Source organism: Anabrus simplex, chromosome 3 (assembly GCF_040414725.1).
Source record: "Anabrus simplex isolate iqAnaSimp1 chromosome 3, ASM4041472v1, whole genome shotgun sequence".
NCBI classification, from domain to species: Eukaryota; Metazoa; Arthropoda; class Insecta; order Orthoptera; family Tettigoniidae; genus Anabrus; species Anabrus simplex.
Window position 1 is genome coordinate 91578263 of NC_090267.1, and position 20868 is coordinate 91599130.

The 20868-nt window shown below is 39.5% G+C and overlaps 1 protein-coding gene across 1 annotated transcript in view; it reads right to left on the reverse strand.

The window, feature by feature from the left end:
* The window catches only part of LOC136866013 (UDP-glycosyltransferase UGT5), a 101590-nt gene that overhangs the window by 27307 nt on the left and 53415 nt on the right, over positions 1–20868 (reverse strand). The window lies entirely within an intron of this gene.

The following is a 20868-nucleotide window of genomic DNA, read 5'->3' on the forward strand; positions in this document are numbered from 1 at the left end:
TAGAGCGACTGAAAAATGAGGAAATTCCCTGAATATCACTGAAAAATATCTTCACTTCTTTTATATCGGACGTGGCTTTCTGCATAATCAAATTTCCTACATGAGCATAACAATGAACAAAATTAGCTTCATTATATACTTCCTTTAGGCCTATGCGTGTTTGTACACCAGTCTGCGCACCGCTCTTTACACTGGCCCCGTCAAATGTTTGACAAATTAGTTTTTCAGGGCTTTTGTCAATACCCAACTTACTTAGTTCACTAAAAATCACAGAGCTTATACCTTCAGCTGTATGACTGGATGCCAGAAAGAAACCCCCCAAACCGCTCATGTATTTCGCCATTTATACGATAGCGAAATATAAGCACCACCTGCATTTTTGTTGCATTGTCGGTTGTTTCATTTGCTTGGATGGCTAAGTAATTAGCAGCACTAATTTCTTTCATTATAAAAGTATGACATACTTCGAGCATAGAATCTAGTATATCGTTCTGTATCAGTGGCGGCGCGTGACTTTCGTCACTGGGGGTTCAATAGAAGGAAGAATTCTTGTGCAGCCCCCCCTTCGCCCCCACATACTACCACTCCGACTTTGGTCCAAGTCCCTTCGCTTTCATCACTCACACAAAATAAACAGGGAAAACAAAACATCCTGTTGATATTGCTAATTTCGCACCCACACATCTACTCGATTCTTTTGCATAGGGCCTATATCCATTCTGAGTTTACGCACGATTTCTTTACTTTTCATTTGCATCGTTATATCAAGATCACGCAGTGGGCGGCCGGCATTCTTAATCTCAAGTTTGCGCTCAAGAGAGAAAGAGAAGAAAATTTTGACTTTTTTTTTTAGGTATCTGGACACTGTTCATACTCATTTTGTAGCTCCTTACCTTTCCCTAGCACAAATATAGTGGACGCAACCACAATGCACAAAGACACACACACGGACATAAGATTGTAACTTCTTTATGTTCTAAAAATTAAGTTTCTGTACGACAAAATAGTACACTGAGACGCTTGCACAGCGTACAATAATATAACGAATTATGATAAATACTGCAAAGTTTTATAAACACTACAGTAGTATCACATTTGAAAAACAGAAGGAAACATTAGGGATGTGTGTTCGCACTGTTGATAACGTTGGTAACTTAATTTTACGAACTCTTGTGGGCTAGGCAGTTAGCATTTTCATTGGTATTATCTTCCCGCTATTTTTTGCCTCAATGAGTTTTAAGTTAAGTTTCTCTCCAAGAAGTAATTACTCCAAAGAAGGCAAATGAATAGATGTTCAGTAAGTATTAGTAATATATTTGGGACAAAATATCAATCGGAATTTGGCAATTTAATGTGACTATATGTACTATTCTTTGCTGCCGTAGTTAAATTCCTGTAAGGGCAACAGATGGCAGGGATGTACTAGTTTTCTAACCCCAACAACACTACTTGCGATTACGAAGACGGGTGAGAGAGAGTGGCATATTGCGCATGCGTAAATCACGGATATTCATTTCTGCGATATCCTGATCTTGTCTACGTGTTGGTCGGCATCTCCCCGCACCTCACCACACCCTTCGCCAAGGTACGGACGGAGATGTGATCTTGCATGCGGGGTGCATTCCAGACGAGTATCCAGCCAGGACATCGCGCGGCTCGCTTGAATTGAAAGTCAGTACGAGTATATTACGGATAGTTGAGCTTAGCAAATGCTTCGAGATTGACAAGGCAGTTGTGAAAATTAAGTAGTCAAGTACAATGTGATATAAACTGGAGGTTCATTGCTCCATTGCGCTATACCAGAAACCGCCACTGTTCTGTATCGTCTTTGACGTACCATTAAAAACGGTTGCAGATTCTAAATTTTCTTTCATTGCGATATCCAAGCTAGCTACAAAGTCAACTAAACCGCGAAATATTCCAGGATTAATTGAATCGGTTGATTCATCATGGCCGCGGAGCGCACGTTCAAACACACCGCAGAATTTCACACAATCAATCAGACGAGATAAAATATATCTATTTCTGTCGACTTGTTCATGCTGTTTACGAAGTGAAAGTCTGTACCCACTATCAAGTTGCATCCTTATGTCCAGCTCACCTAAAAGTGCGAGATCCATTTCGTTGTTTAAATGTTTTTTTTTTTTTCGATTCGCTGTGTTTTTTTTCAGTTTTTCGTTCAAATGCTTTAAATCTTTGATACCTGTTGTGCTCCACGCATCGTCACCACATACATACCGAGCTCGATAGCTGCAGTCGCTTAAGTGCGGCCACTATCCAGTATTCGGGAGACAGTAGGTTCGAACCCCACTGTCGACAACCCTGAAGATGGTTTTCCGTGGTTTCCCATTTTCACACCAGGCAAATGCTGGGGCTGTATCTTAATTAAGGCCACGGCCGCTTCCTTCCCACTCCTAGCCCATTCCTGTCCCATCGTCGCTATAAGACCTATCTGTGTCGGTGCGACGTAAAACAACTAGCAAAAAAACGTAGCATCGTCACCACCGAATAGAATGCAAGGAAAGCAAAAAAAATGAATTTCTCTCTTCGCATCCACATAACCATTTCGCTTTAGCATACATACCACTATTAAATTTTCTGTTGAAATTCATGTTTTTTCCTTCCGTCTGCTGCATAATAATCATATCAGGTCGCGGTGGTCCTAAACTCTTGGCACGAACTCTGGTCTCAAAATTTAATTGCTTTTCAATTAACTCATTGACTTTATTCATTTTGCAATAAACAAGCGCACAAATACACAAAATATAACACTGAAGAGAATTCACGTCACACCCAGTGTCATTGTAACTAACTTATCAGTAGCACTTCGAGCAAGAGAAAACGCGTGTAAGTGCCGGAACAAAATGTTACTGTTGCTAATTATTGGTCACTTGGTTATCTGATATAACTTATATCAGATATCGAAACACGGTAACCTCATTTAAGATAACTTATTTTAATAATTCGAACATCTGAAAACAACTAAGTCCCTGCAGGAGTGATATGAACGCATTTTTTAAATAAACAAGACTAAAATATTATTAGATTTACTTTAGTTACAGAATTGGTGAACTGGCTACACTGATGTTTGTAAAGCGTGGATATTTCTCGTGATCTGTTATTTGCTCTATGCGCATGCGCTGCAGAAGTCCTCAAAGATCTGAGTGTCCAACCTGAAGCATCCCCCGTCGCCCGCTCACCCTCACAAGCCCACAGCTGTCATGGACGTTCACTATCTTCAAATACTGTGTTCTAATGCGCAGGCGCATCGTTTGGGCACGAGACGGTCTAGTGCCCAGAGCTGCACAGTCCGCCTGCCACTCGCCTCGCAAGGCTCCTGCAGTCATTGTCGCGCTGACAGCAACAGCTTGTCTCTTTAAACACAAAAGGTATCCTCTCTTCGTGCTTAAAGACATGGTGGGTTTAATTACCTACCAAAATCCATAATCCAGTTAAGAATTTAACATTTCGTCGTGATAATATTTGTAGAAATAATTCTGTTGTTCGGCTGTAGCCCAACTACATTATAAATACTTTTCTGAAATTCTGAGTGCAAAAAGTTGACAGGGCACGTGCCCCTGTGCCCCTAAGGGCCCACCGCCACTGCGATGGACCCTCAGTGGAGGAACTCTGTCAGGCATCATCTGTACTCCAGCTTAGGGGCGGCTATCAAAGTCGTCTCTTTCCGCGTCAGGGGCGGCCTGATTACAGCTCTTGAGGCTAACAATTTCAGTCCCAACACTGGACGGACGGATACGAGCCGCCCCAACAAATTTACTTTTCATATCATGGAATGGATCACACAATCAAAACTATATTACCCCAGAGGGACAACCTCCGTCATCAAAGACCGATGCAAGCAGACAGTCGTATCCTGTAGGACCTGCCGATAAATGTCTGAGGGGAGAGAGAGTCGGATCAACAAAAATCAAGCATAAAGTGGTTTTCAGAACTATGAATTTTTGAGCGCTTCACTGCTAAGGACCGCAAGTAGTATGGGAGGTAAGGTCTTAAGTATTTGATCAGACGTAGGGATGATGGGAAGAACATGTCTATGGCTTGAAAGCCACTTGATTGGCGTTATATTGGATTAAAGGATTGTATGAGTCAAGCTCTTCGTAATTTGACATGTTAGAAACATGTTTCGTTAAGTTATGTGTGAACCTTCTCAATCTAATTTGGTCTGTTTTCAACAGCTTTTAATTGAAGTTCTTGGGAGTTTGTGTCCATTGTAAATGTTAAGTAGTGTTTTGAACTTGGCTAAAATGCTGGGGCACTTTGAGGCGTTACTTAAGTTAATTAACCAAAGTTTGTAAGGTAGGCTACCTGAATCTGTTAAGTGTATTGTATTTTTAGGGGGATTTTCTGCACCCCGTCGAGTAAATTAATTGGGCGAATACTTACTGAGTTTGAGTCTGGTATTGTCAATTGTGTTTTAGATTTCGCTGGTATTAAATTATGAAACTGATTAGAGTGTGGGATAGCTGTCAAATATTAATCGCACGTGGGCTGGTCCCCTGTGAACTATTTTAGAGTATGTGACAACTTAACTTTTAATTATGTTAATATTTAAACTACTCTATATTTCTTAGTGTCTATTAATGTTGTTAAATAAACTCTAGTCAAGCGGATGTCCTATGGGTATCAAGTATCTGAATGGTTTCCTAAATCCTTACGTAGTCCAGATCCTATGGGGCCGCACCTTCTAATGGTTCTGCCAGTGATCATTTCAGTACAGGAACCATGAATATACAGACGATGACTGGGAAGGGTGACATTCAGGAGTGCATTATCAGAGTAATTTGAGATAAAGACAGCGGTTATAGAGGGAGACGGACCTTCACCGATTTTATTCAGCATAGTACTGGAAGAAGTCACTAGACAATCGAGGGCATCAAACGGTAGTGTAGCGATTCCACAGCACACGTGGAGGAGAAGAATAAAAACAGGGCACTGGAAACTTCCTATTCCTTGCGGATGATATACCCATAGTAAAGGAGACGGAAAATGACGCAAAAAACCACTCGACACCATGAGCAAGATAGCAAGTAGGGAAGGACTAGGGATCGCCAACAAATAAACAAGATTCTGAACACCACCAGGGATTGGAAAATACTACAAGGTCCGTGCAGAAGGTAAACAAGTTTAAGTGCCTTGCAGAATATGTAACAGAAAGGAACTGGAGAGGGTGAAAAGGATGACGACGACCTACTTGTAACCAGAGAAGTGTACAACAAAAGAAGCATATCAACGGATGCAAAGTTGAAACACTACAATGCAACTCTATACGCGGCCAAGACGATGACACTAGGAAGGCATGATGCAGAGCAACTGGAGAAAGAAGAAAGAAAAATCCTGAGCAAGATACTGGGACAAAATAGGTGAACGATGCGAAGTAAGATCAAGAGACGAACTGTATCCAAACATGAGGACGAGCTCACAACAAATACGACTGAAAAGAGCAAGAGTTGCTGGACATGTGATTAGGTGTGGACATGGAGAGGATGACCTGGAGTGTATAGAAGACAACGTGTTGGATAAGAAGAGAGATGGGTCATCAAACTCCAGAGGAACTGGAATGAGATGTGGATCAAGTTGAAAAGGACGGGGAACTTGAGAAATCAATATGCACCAACCAATATGCCGGAGCTGAACGAGAGATAAAAGTACAACAACAGAATAGAGAAGCACCAATAGGGCGGACAAGATAAGAGGATACCGGAAATCCCAGCAGAAGAATTGGAGAGAAGACGACAGAGTATAAGAGGTTATGGCGGATGGAAAAGAAATTCCGAACCATGACGAAACCACCTGTGGTCCTGCAGAGGCCGTAACGGAAGGAGGAGAAGAATAAGAAGAATAAGAAGTGGAAGCAAAAGAAGAAGTAGTATGTTTCATTATTGAAAATATCTCGTGTGCAAACGTGACCTTCAATTCGAAAATCGTTGGTGTGTAGTGAATGTTTATATATTATCGATGCTGCTCTACAATATCCGACTGACTGACTGACTGACTGACTGACTGACTGACTGACTGACTGACTGACTGACTGACTGACTGACTGACTGACTGACTGACTGACTGACTGACTGACTGACTGACTGACAGAATGGTCAGCGTTGAGGTCTTCAGTTCAGAGGGTTCAGGTCCGATTCCCGGTCGGGTCGGGTATTTTAATATCGTCTGATTAATTCTTCTTCCTGCTCGGGAACCGGCTGTTCTTCCCAACCCACTCCTCTCCATATTCACACAACACATCACACTAACAAACACCACAGAAACACGCAATAGTTATTAAGTCCCTGAGGATCTTAACGTAGGAATATGGGTTGGCGACCACGGGACTCTTAGCTAAGTCCTGCAATAGCTTCCACTATCTTGTGCCAGGCTCCTCACTTTCATCTATCCTATCCGACCTCACTTGGTCAACTCTTGTTCTTTCCCGACACCTTCGGAGACTTTCTTCGTGACCATTGTATTTCTTTGGCCGATACGTTCATTTTTCGACGTGTCGGATCCCTTTCGTTTTTTCCTCCGATTAGTGTTAATAGAGGACGGCTGCTAGTTGTAATTCCTCTTAAAACAATAATCACTATCACTGCCACCTTCCTCCACATAGGGTTGGGCATCAGAAAGTGCATCCAGCCGTAAAACTGCCAAAAACAAATGTGCGACCCCACAAATGTGGGAAAAGCGGTAGAAAAAATCAATCAATCAATCAATCAATCAATCAATCAATCAATCAATCAATCAATCAATCAATCAATCAATCAATCAATCAATCAATCGATCGATCGATCGATCAATCAATCAATCAATCAATCAATCAATCAATCAATCAATCAATCACTACTAATCTGCATTTAGGGCAGTCACCCATGTGGCAGATTCCCTATCTGTTGTCCTCCTAGCCGTCTCTACAATGATGGCAAAGAAATCGGAAATTTATTGAACGTCTCTTTTGGTAAGTCATCCCAATCCATAACTCCCCTTCCAATAAAAAGATATTTGCCCCGAATTTGTCCCCTTTAATTTCAACTTTATCCTCATATTGTGATCTTTCCTACTTTTAAAGACACCACTCAATCTTATTCGTCTACTAATGTCATTCCACATCATCTCTCCACTGACAGTTGGGAACATACCACTTAGTCCAGCAGCTCGTCTCCTTTTTCCCAAGTCTTCCCAGTTCAAACTTTGCAAATTTCTCGTAACGCTACTCTTTTATCAGAAATCACTCAGAACAAATCGAGCTGCTTTTCATTGGATATTTACCAGTTCTTGAATCAAGTAATCTTAGTGAGGGTCCCATACACTGGAACCATACTCTAGATGGGGTCTTACCAGAGACTTATATGCTCTCTCCTTCATTTACTTACTACAACCATTAAATACCCTCATAACAATGTGCAGAGATCTGTACCCTTTATTTACAATCATATTAATGCGATTACCCCAGTGAAGATCTTTCCTTATATTAACACCTAGGTACTTACAATGATCATCAAAAGGAAATTCTCCCCATCAACGCAGTAATTAAAACTGAGAAGATTCTCCCTATTTGTGAAACTCACAACCTGACTTTTAACCCCGTTTATCATCATACCATTTCCTACAGACTGTCTTACAAAATTTTCGAGGTAATTTTGCAGATGCTTACAATCTTGCAACTTATTTGTTTCTGTATACAGAATAATATCGTCCTCAGAAAGCCTTACTGTACCCGGATGAGATGGGCCCTAGTTTTCAGGATTTGATTTTATAAAATAAATGTAAACATATGGGAAAATTAAATTACGTGCAGTGTCAGTTTCGTGTGGAAGGAAGAGTTTCAACATAGTCAGACGTGTTCGCGACAATCTGTCGCCAAAATTTAGCCTATCATGATGGGTAGAATATTTCCTTGTCAGAAGCTAAGAGGATTAAAAGCAAGCGCTCACAAAAACAGAAATAATTACTACAAGGAAGTGAAAGAGCATTTATTTCTGAACAAGGCGAGGCCAAGTGCATCACCAATACCGAGAATATGACGAAATAGAGTTTCCCATGCCTGCAGGCATATTGCTGTTAAGTTGACAGAAGAAGATATTTAAACGAACCGCTGCAGTATTAGCCAATGACAAAATTAGTAGAGGACTCGCAGATGCGCCAACGTAAGTGAAACCAATATGAACTCCAGTTAGTTTCTCCGATAACAATAATGAAAATATTCCAACCACCAAATTGAACAGAGGTTTTTTTTTTGTGATATCATCCCAATGTTGATTAATTGTAATTGTAATGAATTAAAGTAAAGAATTCTAGGAAATGACCCACGCTATCTCGCCATTGGTCAAGACGATCACGCCATCAGGGACGCCGACTTAGCTCGCGAGAAGTGGAAGACAGAAATCAAGTAATATCTCCGTGATCGCCGAACGATATGAGATCAGAATACGACACGTGAATGTGTATCGCCAGTTTATTAAGTGGGATAAATTAAGAGATCCAAATCCACCTGCGAATGCCGATTTAGGATAACCAACCCCCTTCCCTCTGGAGTGAACGCAGATAACCCACGCGCGAAACCAGGTCGACCATATATACTACGGAGTCGGGCTTCACAGCAACCAGTCGTTTGAAATAATTTGATACGCTGACACGGTGAATCTGTGCCAGGAAACGCATTATAGATTCTGTTAGAGTTAAAAGTACGTTAGTAATCATGAAGGTGAAGACGAACGGTGAGAATTATTTAGAATATCGAGTGTAAATAATCAGTAGCACTGTATGTGAAATTAATACATTTCTCAACATTTCATGTGTTGGAATTTAAAGGATCGACAGAACGCCGATATTACTTTTTGAAGGCAGTGTTCAGAGCCTGAAATAAATATTTCAAGATAGACGGTGTAACAATTATTGTAGCAGGGAACTGTAGGATCGAGGCGATCACAAGAGGGGATCGTATACTTCAGGAAGTGCCGGTTGAAGAACGCGATACGCGCCGGTTCGAATGAAACGACACTTCGTCGTAATGTGTCTCGACTTGTGGTTCGGGCTCAAGAAAGAATATATTGTGCAAGTGTAATGGGTCTAGGGGCACCTATAAGTGATTTCTTATTCTTGTATAAATTATTGTAAATTCTCTAGTAAGGTGTTAATCATGGGTAATCACCCGGAAGTGTTTTGTTAATTTTATAAAGTGCGATATGATGTACGAGTAAATCACCAAGGGGGCATGAGGCTTCTCATCCGCTACGAGACAATGGAATTCTACATAGAAATGAGTACACGAATTTAATATTTGGGGATGTTATCGCGACAAAACGGGATTCAGTGTAGATTAATCATGGTTACTTAACATGGATCGCCTCCCGAATCCATGATTTTTGAGATAGACGGACGAACTAATTTATATTAACGTAATTATGGGTTAGATTAATTGAGTATTTGTTTGTTGTATATAATGTAAATATGGGATATTTCTTTCAATTAATGCATGCTGTTTGTGAATACTTTGATTTAAGTTCATTTCAAGTGTTAGATTTCTTTTTTGAGCTAACCCATTTATTTGATTTTCAATCACTGCGGTGATTATTTGTAATTTAATATGAATATTTGTTACCAGACAGTCAAATTATGAAAGTGCCAGAGTGTGTAAAATTTGTGCTGCGTACAGAAGGTAATAATAATAATAATAATAATAATAATAATAATAATAATAATAATAATAATAATAAAGATTTTGTGCGCTTGCAAGTTAAAGTATAATAATAATTAAGGTGCTTCGTGAGTGGCTAGTCAAAATAATAATCAATGTGGAGATAACATGTAGGGTTAAAGAACTTAATTCGGGCAGTAAATTTGATTTTTACGTAAATTATTGATTTCAGGTTTTTGGACTACAATTGCCATAACAATTTGTTTAGAAGTGATAGAGGCACGTGTATAGGATGGTCACGATATGTTGAAAGCCCAGAGTGGTTTGAGCCCATTTTTAAGATCGGAAGCCGTGCGGGACGAAAATCCGGCATGAGGTGAGAATTGAACCGTACTGTTTTTGATGATGAAAGAGATAAATCTCGATGCCTAAGACGATATAATGTCGATTCCGGTGTTATGAGTGGCAGAATCCACGCACCGAGAATTAATTTGTATATTAAAAGTTAGCAATCGCACGCATTGGATGTATTTGCCCAGCCGCGATGTGCCATGGGATTTGAGGTGTGTCTTGGGAGGAAATGGTGTACCCATAAAATTAACGGCAGTACGAAATGAAGGTTACGGTTCCGAATACCGTGGTGTCCCGATCGATGTTAATCGGATCTTGGTGGTTCATGTTGGGACTCAACATATGTGACAATTCTAGAGAGTGGAGATAAAAATATAAAACTTTCCATTTTAATAATAATAATAATCATAATCATAATAATCCAAGTGAATCTTGTCTTAAATCAATTGCTTAGTGCCAAAGTAGACCGAAATTGTAAAAGCTTATGCATTAACCATAAATATCACTAACGGTAGTGTAACACGTGAAATTAAGTTACCATAATAATAATAATAATAATAATAATAATAATAATAATAATAATAATACGAAGAGGAATAATAGGAAGAATTTATTCGATTAATTTGAGAATAATTATGGTGAGATCAATGTAAAATATTAAACCCTTAAAGAATAAGTGATGCGATAATGATAATCTCCACTAATAATAATAATAATAATAATAATAATAATAATAATAATAACAATAATAACAATAATAATAAAAGTTTCAAGAAGCAGAAGAAGAAGAACTTGCAATAGTATTTTGAGCATAATAATTATGTTGAAAGGAAATTAAGATATTTAATGGACGATGATCCAGTGTTACGAATATGACAAAATAATAATAATAATAATAATAATAATATTATTATTAATAATAATAATAATAATAATAGTAATTTATTAGGAAACTGATCATTAATTTGTGCGGATAAATTACGAGGAAGAACGACCCTTCGTTTGAAACGTCGGCAAGGGTTAGCATATAATCATCCCGGATGACAAATGATAATAATCAAATATAGGATTATAATTGCAATTAATGATAATAATAAATAATTGATGGTAATCACAGAATATGATAATGATCAGATAAAGGATGATAATGATAATTATTTAATAATCATAGGAAGATATGATACGGACAGTCGTCATGTGTCGAACTGGTCAGAACCAGATGTTGGGTTTCCACGTGGGAGATTGTTAGCGGTAGATGCGAAATAACCCACGGACGGCACCTGTCTTCATTGTCAGAGCATAGTAAAGAACCTTTCCGTACGTCTTGTCATATTGTCAAAAGTAAATATTGAGATAAGCTTTGAGTTAACGAGCTACATCTGGCATGGTTGTGAATCTGGAAATATAGGCTAGAGTTTGTCCGTACTATAAATTCCCGTTTTGGATACGTTAATATTTCCACGGTGGGGGTCCGGCCCACTAGAATGTACATACCGGAAGTGACTCATGTCCAACGGAACGGGGAGATGACAGTAAATAGTTACTCTCATGCCTTCGTCTCCGAAAGAAGATCTCCAGCGGTGAAACGTCCACTCATACGGATGTGGATTCGATCCCCAGTAACCAATGGGGCGAATTCACCAAATATTTTACACTACCAGAGTAGTGAGGTGAATCCAAGTATTATGTCATTTCTTTATCAGGATGGAAGTTTCCCAATGTAATAATTGTCATCATGTGCAGTTTGCAAAATAAGTCAATAAATTGCTCCTCATTGCAATTTCAATATGAAACAGTTTCCATACATTTTATTGTAGTTAGTCCAGTATGCCCATGAAATTTAAGTTGTCACTTCCAAGTCCTATTGTGGAGTCTATAATTTGTATCCATGAACGAGCCGTCCCCCTTTACCTTAATTTGCATGCCCCGTTCATCCCTGCGTTCATTTGGTGCGCCTATATATATTAATTCTTTTGGTATTGATTAAAAAATTTATCGTTTACGAACTGATCACACCTGAGATTAAGGCTAGTCTGGGACTCAGGAGGTGAGCGGGTGCATTACCTCTGATTCCTCCTCTCGCCCTGCGAACTGCAGTGAGACGTCGTGGAAGTGAGTCGACAAGTCCCTAGTAGTCCTCTGGACGCAGCTGACACCAAATCGTTTGCAGAGCGGCCGCCAATGCTGGTCTGTTCCTGGGTGCAGGATCCATGGGACGGAGCCTGCGTTTCAGGACATCCCTGATAAGCAGAATGTGGTTCATATCGGGGCTTCTGGGTGGCTATGCCAGTTGTTGGACCTCCGCTGCATGTTCTTGGAACCATTCCCGGGCGACGTGGGAGCGATGTGGCGGCGCGTTATCATCTTAAAACACCGCAGAACCGTCTGGGCACTGGAAGGCCAAAAATGGGTGGAGATGGTCTCCGAGCAGCTCAACATACCGCGTACCATTCAAAGTCTCTTCCAGAACAACTAGGGGGCCCATTCCATACCAGGAAAATGCACCTCAGACTATAACAGAGACACCAGCGCCCGGGACCACACCTTCGAGGCAGGCGGGATCCATCGCTTCATGTGGTCTGCGCCATACACGGTGCCTCCCATCGGCATGGTGCAGTTGAAATCCTGATTCGTCCGACCATATCACAGTACGCCATTGTTCCAGTGTCCATCCCTGGTGACTGGCGACAAATGCGCGTCGTTGTGCGCGATGACGTTGGGTTAATAGTCGCACCCGTGTGCGGCGCCGGCTCCCATACCCCATAGAACCCATGTTCCTACGGATTGTCCACTGGGAGACGCGTCTAGCACGGCCTGTGTTGAATTAAGCCGTGATTTGTTGCACGGTTGCCCGTCTGTCACTATTGACAATCCGTCTCATATGTCGCCGGTCACGGTCATCGAGGGTGACTGTACGGCCAGTCGTTCGTCTGTTGTGGAAGGTGACAAACGTATTCAATCATTCACGATACACCCCGGACACGGTTGATCGTTTGAAGCCGAATTCCCGCACCACTTCCGAAATCGCACTTCCCATACATCGGGCACCGACCACCATACCCCGTTCGAACGGTGTCAGCTCACGACGACGTTCCATGTTACACCTGTCACATGCACAGTCACTGCTCACAAGGTCTTCTATACAACTGCCGCTGGCACAGGGGGCGTGTGGTGCGCAGACAACACACCTGCACATCAGTGCTCCGGTATCCCATGACATTTGCTCAGTCAGTGTATAAGAGAACATAATGGTCCAATAATACTGCCTTGAGGAATTCCCCTCTTAATTATTACAGGGTCAGATAAAGGTTCGCCTACTCGCCTGTAATTTTCAGCTTTATGTCTATAACCCGTTCCTTTATACACAGAGGCTTCTATCGGAACTCTCCATTCATTTGGTATAGCTCTTCATGCAAACAATAATCAAATAAGTACTTCAGATATGGTACTATATCCCAACCCATTATCTTTAGTATATCCCCAGAAATCTTATAAATTCAAGCCAGTTTCTAGTTTTCCATTTTAGTATCTTACTGTAAATGTCGTTGTTACCATAGGTAAATGTTAATACTTCTATAGTGTACCCTGATGAGATAGGCCCTAGTTTCATGATTTGGTTTTTTTGAAGATGAATACAGATATAAAGGAATATTAAATTGAATACAGTGTCAGTTTTGTGTGGACGGGAGAATTTCAACATAGCTAGACATATCGCGACTGTCCGTCGCCACAGTAAGCTTGTCATTAGGGGGAGAATGTTTCTTGGCCAGAAGATAAAGAGGATTAAAGCTAGAGCTCACAACAACGAAGTAATGACTTCGAGGAAGTGAAAGAGTATATATTTCGGACCAAGGGCGAGCAGATGTATCACCAATACCGGGAATATGACGTACCAGTTTTTCCCACGCCCGAGGCATTTGGTGTTGTCAACGTGACAAGGAAGAGATTTCAAACTAACCGAAGCGGTGTTGACCAATGAGAAAATTTATCATAGGCCCGCAGATAAACCAACATAAGAAAAACTCAGAGTGAACTCCAGTTAGCTTCTCCGATAACAATAATTAAATTATTCCAACCACATAATTGAATAGAGGGGATTTTTGTGATACAATTCCCATGTTGATTAATTGTAATCGTAATAAATTAAAGTAATGAATTCGTGGAAATGACCCACGCTATCTCGCCATTGGTCGAGATGAGCACGCCATCAGGGACGCCGAGTTAGCGCGCGAAAGGTGGAGGACAGAAATTAAGTGATATTTCCATGATCACCGAACGATATGAGTTCAGAATGCGACACATGAATGTGTATCGCCAGTGTATTAAGTAGGATAAAGCAAGAGATCCAAATCCACCTGCATATGCCGATTTAGGATAACCAACCCCCCTCCCCAGGAGGTGACCGCGGATGACCCCGGCGGGAAACCATATCGTCCATAAAAGTCCAGTAGTGGAACCTCACCCACCCCAGTCGTTTGAAGTCACCAGTTGTGACCGGTCACCAGTCGTGTCAGTCGTATGAAGTAGTTGAGACTCTGACACGTTGACTCTGTAAGTCAGTACCTCGGGACGCATTCGAAGTCAGTTAAAGCTGAAAGTGCGTGAGTTATCAGGAGAATGAATACGACCAGTGAAATTATCCATAGTACCGAGGGTAAATAATCAGTACAACTGTATGTTGAATTTAATAAATGTCATGTGATTGAATAATAAATAATTAACGGAACGCCGACAGTACCTTTGGAAGGCAGTGTGCGGAGCCTGAAGTAAACACCTCAAGATAGACGGTGAATAACTATCCGAGCAGGGAACCATAGGAGCTAGGCGATTATCAAGACAGCTTAGAAATAAACCAGGAAGTGCCGGTTGAAGACGCGATACGCGCCGGTTCAAATGAACGACATTTCGTCGTAATGTGTCACGACGTGTGTTTCGGGCGTATATGAAGAGTATATTGTGCGAGTGTCAGGGGTCTAGGAGCACCTATAAGTGTTTTTTTGTTATTAGTATTCTTGTGTAAAATAGTGTAATAAGGTATTAATCATGGGTAGTCACCCAGAAGTGTTTTATTGTGTTAAATTTGTATTGTGCGACATGATGGACGAGTAGATCACCATGGGGCCGTAAGGCCTATACCTCATCCGCTACGAGACAATGGAATTCTACATAGGAATGAGTACACAATTTTGACATTTGGGGGATGTTATCGCGACTAAACGGGGTTCAGTGTAAATTAATTATGGTTACTTAACATGGTCCGCCTCCCGAGTCCATGATTTTATTTTTTTGTGTAGACGGACGAACTAATTTATATTAACGTAATAATGGGTTAGATTAATTAATTTGAGTATTTGTTTGTTGTATATAATGTAAATGTGGGATATATTTCTTTCAATTAATGCATGCTGTTGGTAATACTTTGACTTAAGTTCATTTCAAGTGTTAAATTCCTTTTTTTTGTGCTAACCCATTTATTTGATTTTCAATCACTGCGGTGATCATTTGTATTTTAATTAGGAATATTTTCTACCTGACAGCCAGATTATGAAAGAGCCAGAGTATGTAAAATTTGTGTTGCGTACGGAAGGTCATTAAAATACTAATAATAATAATGTTTGTGAGTTGACAAAGGAATGTAAATTAATAATAATAATAATAATAATAATATTTGTGCGTTTGCGAGTTAAAGTATAATAATAATAATAATGACAGTGCCTCGTGAGTTAGCCAGTGCAAATATAATAATCAATGTGGAGATGACATGTAGCGTTAAAGACTTTCATTCGCGTAATCAGTTTGATTTTACGTAAATTTTTGATTTTACGTTTTTGGACTTTATTTTTACCATTAAGATTTGTTTAAAAGCGATATAGGCACGTGAAGTAGAATGGTCACGATATGTTAAAAGCCCAGAATGATTTGAGCCCATATTTAGAGTTGGAAGTCATGAGGGACGAATATCCGGCGTGAAATAAATTGAGCCGTATTGTTTGTAATGATGAAATAGATGAATCTCAAGGCCTAAGATGATATAAAATACAGATGCCGGTGTTATTAGTGGTAGAATCCACGCACCGAGGATTAATTTATAAATTAAATGTTTGAAGAGTTCCGATGAAAGGAAATGGACTTCAAATTGGAAGGAATAGTTTAGCAATCGCCGGCATTGGAGGTATTTGCCCAGCCGCGATGTGCCATAGGTTGTGAGATGTGTCTTGGGAGGACAGGTGTCCCCATATAAAATTAACAGCAGTACGAAATTGAAGGTACGGTCCCGAATACCGTGTTGTCCCGACCAATATAAAGCAGATCTTAGTGGTTCATAACGGGATTTAACATATGTGACTAAATTCTAAAGAGTGGAAATTAAAATATCATCTTTCCATTTTTAATAATAATAACAATAATCATACTCCAAGTGAATCTTGTCTTAAATCAAATGCTTAGTGCCAAGATAAATCGGAATTGTAAAAGGGGTTATGCGTTAAACATATTAAGAGTGGACTACCGTGTAACAGGCGAAATTATTTTTTTAAATTAATAATAATAATAAATAAAATATTTGAAGAAGAAGAAGAATTTACTTTTTATATTTTGGACATAATAATGATGTTGGGAGTAGAAATGGAAAATTTGAGATTTTTAACTAATAATAATAATAAATAAAATATTTGAAGAAGGAGAAGAAGAATAACCAATGAAGCTACTTTATATTTTTTTATTTTTTTGATGAAAATAATAAGAGCGAGAAGTTGAAGTATTATAGCGAGGGTGATTACGGGTTACGATAATCACGATATCCACTATTAATAACAATGTTAATAATAATAATAATAATAATAATAATAATAATAATAATAATAATAATAATAATAATAATGAAAAGTTGAAGAAGCAAAAGATGAAGAACTTGCAATAGTAATTTGAGAATAATAATTATGATGAAAGGAAATTAAGATATTTAATGGGCGATGATTCATTGTTACGAATATTATAATAATAATAATAATAATAATAATAATAATAATAATAATAATAATAATAATAATTTATGAGGAAGCTGATCATTATATTGTGCGGATAAATTACGAGGAAGAACGACCCTTCGTTTGAAACGTCGGCAAGGGTTGGCATATAATCATCCCGGATGACAAATGATAATAATCAAAAATAGGATTATAATTGAAATTAATGATAATAATAAATTAATTGATGGTAGTCACAGAATATGATAATGATCAGATAAAGAATGGTAATGATATTATTTAATAATCATAGGAGGATATGCTAGGGACAGTCATCCTGTGTCGAACTGCTCCGAACCAGATGTTGGGTTTTCACGGGGAGAATGTTAGTGGTAGATACGTAAATAACCCACGGACGGCACATGTCTTCAGGGTCAGAGCATAGTAATGAACCTTTCCGTACGTCTTGTCGTATTGACAAGTGTAAATATTGAAATAGGCTTTGAGTTAATGAACTCTATCTGGCGTGTTTGTGAATCTGGAAATAATAGGCTAGAGTTTGTCCGTATTATAAATTCCCGTTTTTTCGAGGCGATAACATTTTCCACGGTGGGTGTCCGGCTCACCAGAATGTACATACCGGAAGTGTCTCATGTCCAAACGGAACGAGGAGACGACAGTAAAAAGTTACTGTCGTGCCTTCGTCTCCGAAAGAAGATCTCCAGCGGTGAAACGTCCAATCATACGGATGTGAATTCGATCCCCAGTAACCAATTGGGGCGAATTCACCAGATGTTTTACACTACCAGAGTAGTGAGGTAAAATCCAAGTATTATGTCATTTATTTTTCAGGATGAAAGTGTCCCAATGTAAAATTGTCATCATGTGTAGTATGCAAAATAAGTGAATAAATTGCTCCTCATTGCAATTTCAATAGGAAACAGTTTCCATATATTTTCATTGTAGTTAGTCCAGTATGCCCATGGAATTTAAGTTGTCACTTCCCAGTCCTATTGTGGAGTCAAAAATTTGTATCCATGAATGAGTCGTCCCCCGTAACCTTAAATTTGCATGCCCCGTTCATCCCTGTGTTCATTTGATGCGCCGATATATATATATATTTGATTTTCTTTATATAATTTTTTTTATCGTTTTCGAACTGATCACCCCTGAGATAAATGCTAGTCTGGGACTCAGGAAGTGAGCGGGTGCAATAGTATTAGTCACTTCTTGTATCTAGACATTATCCTTGATACCAACCATATTTACATACTACTGACTGAATACTTCTGCCTTTTGAAGATCTCCACATACACACACCCCTTGTTCATGAATGACTCCTGGAGCGTCCTTCTTGGAACCTGTTTCTGCCTTGAGGTACCTATATTCACTTCAACTTTTCACCAAAATTTGTATGACTGCCATTTATGCTTGCCATCATGTTATCCTCAGCTGACGTTTTTGCTAGATTCAATTTCCTAGTAAGTTCCTTCAATTTCCCTTTACTTCTATAGCCATTTCTAACTCTATTTATTTCCAACCTCCACCTCCTTATTATTTCCCTGTTATAATATAGTGGGTCTTTACCATTCCTTACCAATTTTAAAGGTACTAACCTGTTTTCATATTCTTCAACAATTGCTTTAAACCTATCCCAGTGTCTGTCTACATTTTTATTTACCGTTTTCCACCGATCACTGTTACTTTTTAAAAACTCCCTCATGCATGCTTTGTCAGCCGTATGGTACTGCCTAATAGTCCTACTTTTAAGACCTTCCTTTCTATCACATTTATTTTTAACTACGACAGAGACATCTTCGTGATCACTAGTACCATCCATTACTTCGGTTTCTGTGTAGAGATCATCTGGGTGACCAGTACCACGCCCAGAATATTCTTCCCTCTAGTTAGTTCGATCACTTCCTGAATCAGCTCTTCTTCCCATATTAACTTATTTGCCATTTATTGGTCCTGCTTCCTGTCGTTCGCATTACTTACCCAACTGACATCTGGTAAATTGATATCAGCCGCGACAATCACGATCCTTTCCATATCATTCCCCACATAGCTGATTATCTTATCAAATAATTCCAAATCAGCGTCAGCACTACACTTTCCCGGTCTTTACAATCCAGAGACACCAAGTTGCCTATTATCCTTAGAAATAAGCCTTACACCTAGAATTTCATGTTTGTAATCTTTACTTCTTACGTAGCTTACATATCCTTCTTTCACCAAAATGAATACTCCCCCTATAATTCCTATCCTATCTCTACAATACACTCTCCAGTTCCGTGAGAAAATTCTCCATTAATTACATCATTTCTCAGTCATTATTAAACTCCTCTTACAATATCTCGTAAGTATATATCTATTAAACTGCTGAACTCTATTCCCTTTACAGTTCATCACTACCGTTTCTATGTCATTCTACTTGACTTCCAGATCCAAGTACCCTTATAACTCTTATTCCCGTTTCTCTGGATGTATCTCCCTATAATCGTTCCAAGCAAATTTTCTGACTTATACGTACCCTTGCAGTTTAAGTGAAGGCTGAGTGAGCGCAGATTTCTCTCTCCTACCCACGGATTAGGACCTAGAAGTCTCACTCCCAGTTTCCCACATACCCACTCCATAGTCTCATTTAAATCCCCAATCACCTTCCAGTCAGTAACCCTCCTACACAGTATTCCACTGATAACATTTTCGCTTCCTTAAACTTCACCATGCTGCATTTAACAGATCCCACACATCCCCAACTATGTTGGTACTTATACCTGCTTGCCTTACATTGTTGGTACCAACGTCAAACACTACCACCTTCTTCTTTCCCTCCACCTTCTCTTCCTTTTTCCTTAACATCTGCATTAACCTAATTCCTAGATAACACTCTACCCTGGTTCCTTTTCCTCCTCATACTTTCCCCATATATCTAACTATGGAATCCCCCGTGACAAGAGCCTCAACCCTACGCACCTCATTTAATCCCCTCCCGGCCTGGTCAGCCGTATCATTCGTGACGGCTGCAGTAGCTACTTCCTCCTCCCTCTTTTCCCTCCCATGACCCTGTCCCACCTGTCTTTTCCTATCCTCTACTCTACATTTCCCTTTCCTACCTTTCTCTTTCCTCCTACTTGCACATTTCTCAGCAATAGTTCTTTGTTCCTCATCTTCCTTCCGTTGTTCTACCTGCAGGGACTCGTGCCGGTTTCTCACAGACACCTGTCCTGAATTTTAATCCTGAATAGAACCTTTAACCTTCAATGTCCTACCCCTTAAAACATTATATCCCCTGTCTTCTACAATTCCCCTCTTTCTTTCCGATTCCTCTTTTACACCTACTGTATCCTGTACATTGTTTGAGGGAGGCCTACTTTCTTTCCTGTCTTCTGAGAGAATCCTGATTATCTCCCTCAAACTCTCTAACTCCTCATTAATGCCTGGCCACACTCACAGTTCCTACGATATCATTCCTTAGCCATTCATTATGGAATAATGAAAAAAGAAAATAACTTATTCTGTGCAAAAAAAATGAAAGGAAAGTAATACTGTCTAGGTTAGTACACGAGGATCACACGACAATGAGATAATTAGTATACTACTACTTATTCGTACTATATTTTTATCCTACAACACCCTAAGAGGATTAAAACTGCCGCTAATTACTGAATACCGAAAGGAATACACAAGAGTTACGCAATTCTAAACTGCAGTTATGCCTATCCTAATTGCAACACAATTCTAGTAAGAGCATTTCTAGAAATACTTATTCTACACGAATATCTCACAATAATAGAATAATTAAGCTAGTTTCTAATAAGAATTTCGCAGGAACTACTCAAAGATTACCAGCAAAATTAAATGTGTAGACAGGTTTAGTGCTACTCTATCCTACTATGCTCTGATAGA